We start from the raw sequence: 8,843 nt of genomic DNA, 5'->3' as shown, positions 1-8,843 counted from the left end.
ACACACTTAACAAAAATTGTCAATGGAATTGAAGGAATTTTTCCTTAACGCGTGCGCACTTTAATTTTTGCCATGGTCCGTCGTTCTGTTCACTGTTGTCCTTGCAGCTAAATTTGTTACATTTCTCATCCTTTCTGGCGCGGGGGAAAATTGTTTTGTTGTTTATTTAACTAAATCGTTTTCTATGTTTGCTCGTTTGTTTGTTGGTTGGTTTGTTTGTTTGTTGTTAGACCCAAACATTTCGTTATATGCTCGGGGGGGGCTATAATTAAATGGTTAGAACATTTAGCTGTGTTTTGTTTTCACTACTTTTTTTGGCCATTTATTTCCAGTTTTTTTTTTCTATCCTTTATTTTAGGGCCAAGTGTTAACTGTATAGTTTTGCCTTTTTTGTAGTGGCTTTCTTTTTTCCTGTATGTATTTCTTTTTCCTTCAGGCTTTGTTAGTTGTTGTTGTGGATGGACGGATATTGTGTTGTTGTTTTTTAGATGATGATTAGTTTTTTTGTTGGATATCCCTGAGTATAATTTTGTAATTTAGTTTATATGTGTTTTTTTATTTTTTTGTAGTTTTGTTATTTATTGTTGTTACTGTGATTTTTGTTGTTTCGTTTATTTTTAAAGCGTTGTTCTGTTTTTATTGTTGTTTATTGCGTTGTTTTTTTATTTGTTGTTGTTGTGTATCGTATTAATAATTTGTTAATATATTGATTAAATATTCATTCGGTGGTTGAGTAGTAATCATTCATATGTTTTTGTTGTTATTTGTCCTAGACCTATAATTTGACACACAGACAGACAGACATACCAACACATATGTATATCGTATGTGTCTACATTAGTATTTCAATTCAACGTAATAAAAAAGGACGTTTGATTGCACTACAAATGACACTAATGAACTTTTGATGTCGATTTCTGATAAAAGAAATGTGGGTTTGTAATATTAACACTAGTTTACAAAGAATTTGAAAAATATAATTTTCAAGGACTAATAAATTTGCTAAGGATCAAAAATGCATGGATTAAAGAATAATTTTTCCTAGTACCAAATATGCATGAATTTTCAAAGAATATTTTTCAAAGGACTAACAAGTCTTGGGTTTTTATAAATAAGTTTTTCCAAGGACCAAATAAGCGTAGATTGTTTAAATAATTAAAATGACACCAACCAAATAAGTCAGTATTGTTTAAAAATAATTTTACAAGGACTAATAGGTGCGCAGTTTTAAAGTATTATATTGTACAAACGAGCAATTATATGTAAAAAGGTGTGGATCTTTTAAAAAATAGTTTTTCCTAGGACTAACAAGGCTTGGATTTTTAAAGAATATTTTGTTCGAAGGACCAAATAAACCTGGATTTTTAATTAATAAATGGTTCAATGACCAAATTGGCATGGATTTTTAACTAATAGCTATTTTTCAAGCATGGCATTAATTTGAATTTTTAAATAATAGGCCTAATTAAAGGTGTATTTTTAAAGAATATTATTTTCATAAACCAAATAGGCCTGGACTTTTCAGAGAATAGTTTTCACAGAACCAACATGGGGCGGATTATTTACAAGGACCAATAAGGGGAATTTTTTAAAGAATAGTTTTTAAATTAGCGTCGAATTTTGTAGTGAATGTTTTTTTAATTCCCGAATTAACGTGGACTTTTGTTAAGAATAGTATTCCCAAAGTACCAAATAAGCGTGGATTTTTAAAGAATATTTTTTCAAAGGATATTGTTGAAGGAACAAAAAAGCGTAATTTCTTTTAATGAATATTTTCTCAAATGATTTTTTTCAAGGAGCAAATAAGCATTATTTCTTATAAAAAATCATTTCGCAGGGGATAATTTTCAAGTACCAAAAATGGGTGGATTTTTAGAAGATTTTTGGGGGTACATATATATTTTTTAAGGGCCAAATATTTTTGATATATTTTGATTTTAAAGATTTCAATAAATAAGGATTAATAATATTTTACCAAAATTAGTAGATTAATAATATGAGGATTTTTATGAATATTTTTAAAGAACCATTGGACCAATAATTCGTGTTTTTTTTCAAGACTTGAATATTAACATTTTTTAAAAGGAATTTTCAAAGACATGTTTTTTTTTAAGAGGACCCCCCCCCCCATTCTCGGGGTCAAAATTTTTGTTGATATAATTCGAATCTACACTGATTAAAGAATGTCTCTACAAAATTTCAAGTGAAAATCTCAAGAACTGTTGAAGATATATCCGATTTATTGTGTCAGCATCAAGTGACGGCTGAAGGGCTTCTCAAACTTTAAACGCGTTTTTCTCTAAACATTTTTTTGCGAATGGCGGGCACGATAACTCAAAAACTAATAATCCAATCGGTTTCAAATTTTGCAACGTTTCTCTGGGAGTGTATAGCTCTCGTATGAACTAGGATAAAGCCAATCGGTGAAGATCTTCCTTATTTTTTAACTTGGTTTTTGGTAAAAAATCCGCGATTTTTCAAAAATATATTTTCAAAGGGCCACCATTTTCTTAATTTTAGAGCGAAGTCAATAATCCTAGTTCATACGAGAGTCAGACATGTACTCTTTCTAACACCGTTGGAATTTTCGGATTCCGATGTTCCAGTGAGGAGTTATCATGCCCGCCATCAAAAATAAGGACTTTTCTTTAATTACAAAAAACAACAACAAAACAATAACAAACATTTTTTGTAAATTAATTTTCTTCTCTTTTAAATCTTCAAATATATATGTGCAAAGTTACAAACCTTAACAAGCATTGGTATTGATTTACCAACCCATTGGAAATCTTGAAAAAATAAAATCGAGAATGGGGGGGGGGGGTTCCCTTAAATAAGAATTTTAAAAAATAATTTTCCAAGAACCCAGTGAAAGAGGATTTTTAAAAGAATATTTTTCTGAGGACAATCTGACTGATAAATAAGGATTTTGCAAGGATATTAATTCAATGACTGTTTGGACACTAAGATAATTCTTTCCAAGGACTATTAAAAAAATCAATGAGGATTTATAAAAATAATTTTTTCCAAGGACTAATAAGATAATAATAAATAATAATTTTCCAAGGACCCAGTGACAGAGGATTTTTAAAAGAATCAGACCGATAATTAAGAAATTTGTAAGGATATTTATTCATGGACTGTTTGAACACTAAATGAGTATTCTTACTAAGAGAATTCTTTCTAAGGACTATTAAACAATGAGGATTTTTGAAAAAAACTGTTTAAGATTTATGAAAGAAATTTTGTTTTTGCAAACTAGGATTTTTTAAGAATATTTTTCCTAAGGTCCATTAGACCAATAACTATTTTTTGATTTTGAAAAGAATTTCTCAAAGGACGTTTTTTTTTTGTTGATGCGATTCTTCCTGAAGGACCATTAAAGCAAAATATGATGACTGTTTTATTTATTTGTAAGTGTTTTTGAAGATTATTTTTTATTCAAGGACTTTTAAGGATATTTTTGTCAACGACTATTAGACCAATAAATTAGGAGTTCATTGCTTCAAGTACTGAAAGACCAAAAAGTGCTGATTTTTTAAATTATTTTTCTAAGGACTCCAACTTACTTTTCAAAGACTCAGAGGGCTTTTTTACGATTTTTTAAGGACATAAAGGCCAATATACTCTGATTTTTAAAAACAAAAATTTTGAAGGGTTCAATGGTCAATATGGAAATGTTGTTTTTACAAACAACATTTCCAATAACTTAAACGTCAATAAGCTTGTCAATGATTCAGTAAGATTTTTAATTTATTTATTCAAGGACTCAAAACCCAATAAGTGTGCATATGGAAATTTTTAATTCGAGGCCTCAAAGCCCAAAAATAGTGAACTCTATATTTTTTCAGGCATTCAAAGTTTGGTTGCTCGTATTTTTTCAATGACTCAACTCAATTTTTTCAAGGACTCCATGGCTAGTATACGTGGATTAAGAACATATTTTCCCAGGACCCAATAAACAAAAGCAAGGTGTTATTAAAATTATTTTTTCAAGGACGCAAAGGAAAAAAAGCTTGGACTTTTAAATATTATTTTCACAAGGGCTCAAAGACATTTCTAAACATAATTTTTCCAAGGATTCATAATCCAATAAGTGAAGATTTTGAAAAATAATTTTGTCAAGGACTCAACGATCAATAAGTTATTTCTTCAAGGACTTAAAGACTGATAAGCCACTAAAGAAACATCCAATTTAAAATTATTTTATCGATATTTTAAAATTTTTTGTAATGGACTCAAAATTATTTTACATAATCTCAAGCAGGATTAAAAGACCAAAAGTCTTGGATTTTTCGAAATTCAATGACTTAAAAGTGTGCAGTTTTACAAACTATTTTCCGGATGTTGATTTTAAAGGACTCGACAGCCGTAAAATTTTATTGGTTAAGGATAAAAATACCAAAAGTCTGTGATTCTTAAAAAATCAATGACCAAAATACTTAAAAGTGTGCATTTTTACAAATTATTTTTTCAAATACTCAATTGCCAATAGGTGTGGACTAAAAAAAAATAATTACATATTACGAAAATTTGTCGAAGGACTATTAGATCAATAAGTAATGATTTTTTAAATATTTTTCTTAGACCTAATAGGCCAAAACATAATAGTTTCTAATGAATATTTACTGGGAGCTGTTAGAATAAAGAATATTAACCCCGTTTTTTAATAGAATTTTCCTAAGTGTAATTTTTAAGACTCCTTTTACAAATAAAGTTGGACAAAAAATAAGGACTTACAAGTCATATTTTCCCAGGACTATAGGCCAATAAAAGAGGTATTCCTAAAAGTAATTTTTCAAGGACTAGTATACCTAAAAGACGGGATTAATTTGTCAAGGATATTGGGCCAATTTGTTTTTCAAATATTTTTCCTAGGATTCTTACACCAATAAATGGGATATTTTTAAAGAATATTTTTACCAAGGACAGCTATAAATTACGAAATATTAAAGAAATAAAAAGGATCAAGAAAAAATATGGTTTAATTATTCCTTGAAAAAAGAATCTATCAAAGATCGTGGAGTTTTTGGAGCTTCAAGCATTTTCTTATATGAGATATTTAAAGGATATTTTTTTAAGGACGAACAAAATTGTAAGAAAAAAGTGGTCCCCTTCTATTCCAAATTATGAATTTTGCACCATGGATATTTAAAAATAATTTATCGAGGACCATTTCATAGCATAATTTTTCGAGAACAATCAGGCCAAAATCTGTAAGAGTGCGGTTTTTAAGAAGTATTATTTCAAGAACCTTTTAAGTGGTCCTTTGGATTTATGAAAGGATATTCTTCAAGGGTCATTTCAAAGTGTGCAGCTTCTTAATAATTATTTTTCAAGAACTATTCTAAGTGTGGATTTATTAAAGGTCATGTTTCAAGGACCATATCGAAGCGTCAAATTTGTAAAAATATTTCAAAGCTTAAATTTTGTACGAATGTTTTTTTTTCAAGGACCCTTCCAAAACATGGACTTATGCAAGAATATTTTTCAAGGACCATGCCAAAATAATGCAGTTTCTTTCAAAAAGAGGAAGATTAATTTTTAAATAACCGTATCGAGACTTTGATTTTTTAATATTTTTTGTCGGAGAAATTTCCTTAGCTTTTACTTTTTTTTAAAAAAGTGACAGAAAGAAGGACTATTCCAAAAGATGGTGGTTTAATAATTATTTTTCTCCTTCCATTATATATCCTTTGTAAACTAGTGTAATATAATGTGAGTTTTTTGTTGTTGTTGGTTTCCAAAACTAATGACTTGTCATTAATGGACTTTAGTTTTTGAAAAACGTGTAACTACAAAATTACAAAAACTAGTGGGAGTTTATACAAAATATCGATAAAGGATATTATAATGGCAGTTAATATCCTTGGCTGTCCAATACAACTGCCATGCCATAGTGGCCATTTCGACATAGAGAGTTTGTCAATAAACAACAACAGTCATGGAAGCAGCAGCAGAACATTTGAAATGTTTGGCGCCACCACATACGTTGGAACATATTCACACATATACACCAAGACACACCAACACATACACAGAATAAAATATATAATTTGTTATTTTTGGAACAATGTGTGACGTGGTTTTTTTCGTCGATGTTTTTGTTGTTGCTGTTTTTGGCTTGGTGTATAGACATTTGATTGTAATATTTGGTTGGTGCTGCTGTTGTTGTTGTTCTTGTTGCCAGAGTTGTTATAATATATTGTCTAAGCAATAACAAGGATAAGCTAAAGTATACATTTAGGCAACTTTGTTAATATCCCTTGTTTTTTTTTCTCGTTGAGTGGTGTATCTTTTTAGGCGCCTTTTGTGTTCTTTTTTTTCTCCATCGGTTGTGGAAGACACAGATAAGCTTTGTGTGTAACAATCTTAAGATATTTTTCTGTCTGCTACCCCAATTTTTGAGAATGCCTAATAAGATTAACATTGTTACCATACACACACAGAAAACTCCCACCAGGCCAGGGCTTCCTTCCTGAACGGAGGTTGAGGGGTTGATGGTGGCAAATAAGAAAAGACAGCCAGCAGCTCTAGCATGTATACCAGAGAAAAAATTGAGCAGGACCATGCTCATTGGCATTCTGCGGGGGAGGGATGTGCATGGGCGATTGACTAACCAAAAAAAAAAAATAATAAGAAGAAGATGAAAAACTCAAGATAAGTTAAGTGATGTAGGTGTAGGGTTTTGTGTACACCCTGTTGGCTTGTGTGCTCCATGAAAAATTTATTACAAAAAAGTGTATCAATAATTTTTTTTGTTTTATTTTTCGATTTTTTTTAAATTGTTTTATTTTTTATTTTTTGTTATATTTTTCACCTTAATTTTTATATATATATTTTAACACTAATTTGTATATCTCTTTTGTAATATTTTATTTTTTTAATTGCACATTTAATTGACTTGTTTAAGCGGGGGAATTTTTTGCTGTGCTAAATTTTCATTTTCTTTGCTGTTAATATTTTTTTAATTTTCTTATATATTTATTTTTTTATTATGGAATTTTTATATTTTATTCTTGTTCTATTCTATTTTTCGTTTTATTTTTTTTCGAATTCAAATTTTTTCGGTGTTTTTTGTTCGATGCCCTTTCACTACAACCGAATTTCTTTCACAACTTTTACTATTATATACTACTCCATGTGTATATATATGTATATATTTATGTATATGTGGCCGTTGTTGTTTCGTCTATGTATCGGTATGTGTTCAAAGGCCTATAAACTACACATATACCAGGGCAAACGTTCGCACACACACGACTATACACTACAAGAAGTAGAAGAAACAGAAGCAGAAAAAACGGTTCGCCCGTTCCACTTCATTCCACACGACACACGACACGATGAATGCCGTTCAACACCAGAAAACCGACCCGACGCACTCGGCAAAATCTTTTGTATTAAAAGCCCGCAACATCGTTGACAAAAAGTAGAGCAAGGCTTCCCATTAAAACAGGAGCAAAAAGCTCCTCCTTCATATGCTATGGCTATACAATAACAACAACAAAAGCAGCAACAACAACAACCACATGGACATCAACATCATAATGATGTTCCTCTGCATTTGTATTGGTGGTGGTTGTTGTACTCTCCTCGTACGTTTGCCGTTCTCTATAAGAAACACCACCATCACACACAAATACCATGACAAACAATTGTTGTTGTGGGCCAACCAACAAAAGCTTTATGACAAATTTAATGTGAGTGCGTAGGCCTAACTAACTAACGAACAATAACGGTTATTCAAATTTGTCAAAAAATGGAAATTTTGACAGGCTCACAAACAAAAGAGAGAGCATATTAAAGGACATTGCCGCAAGTTATGTTGCAAAGAGAAATTTGTGTATCGGAGAAATAAGAGAATATCTATTTTGCATAAAGTGTTAATGGAAGAGATGCTTGGAATATGCACCATTGGTTTTAATATTGTGTTAGGTTAGGAAAGCGAACAGTTTAAAATTGCAAATAAGTTTGTCTAAGGACGAATTTCATTATGTTAATTAAATTTAACTTTGAAAGATATAACAGCATGAAAAAAGTATATTTTGGCGACATATTAGAATTTTGTAACCAAAGTAACCAGTAGGAAAATAACAAAAATCGAACGTGGGTCTACTATGGAGCACCTTATATGCGGAAGATTCTATTAAGATTCGTATGACAACTATAATAAATTCGCTGAAAGCCCGGTTAAAAAAAATATTATCAGTGTTTGGCATAGGGGGAACTATTTATTGTAAATATTTAAGGCGAATCCCTAAGTAGAAGTGTTACTATATAAGGTTTTCTGAGCAAGGACTGGGTAAATAAGGAAAAGGACGATGAAAGCATGCGAATATCGATTTCTTGTCTTTGAAGACTCTTATTATCTTATTATCGATATAAATCTTATTATCGATATTTTTATAGAATATTTGGACGACGAAAAACCTTATGGGTTCATGAAAATAAGGACAAAAGCGAGGTACAAGGATTGGAGATAGATAGAATATATATATATATATATAGAGAAACTGAAATATCAATATAAACACACTTAGGATTAAAAATGATTTTTTATTTATAAGTCAAATTACAGAAATATAGGAAAAATGCGGATTTGTATACCTTCCAAAATAAAGTAGAGTGTATGTTTGTAACCTTGACATTTTCAATCGAGACACAAAAAAATCTTTGTAGATCTGTCTGTCCGTCTGCCTATTGAAATCGCTTCTAAGACCCCAATATTCGAGTTTTGAAGGTTTTGGCGAATTGACTTTAATTTGATGTTTTTGTTTTTATTGGACTTAAATCAAATTCGAATATCCACATAAATGGTTTTTATACCATAAGGTTTTAAA

The sequence above is a fragment of the Musca vetustissima genome, unplaced genomic scaffold (assembly GCF_032173495.1).
Source record: "Musca vetustissima isolate MV318-11 ecotype Yass unplaced genomic scaffold, APGP_CSIRO_Mvet_v1 utg190082, whole genome shotgun sequence".
NCBI lineage: Eukaryota > Metazoa > Arthropoda > Insecta > Diptera > Muscidae > Musca > Musca vetustissima.
Note: the sequence above shows the minus strand (reverse complement) of the source record.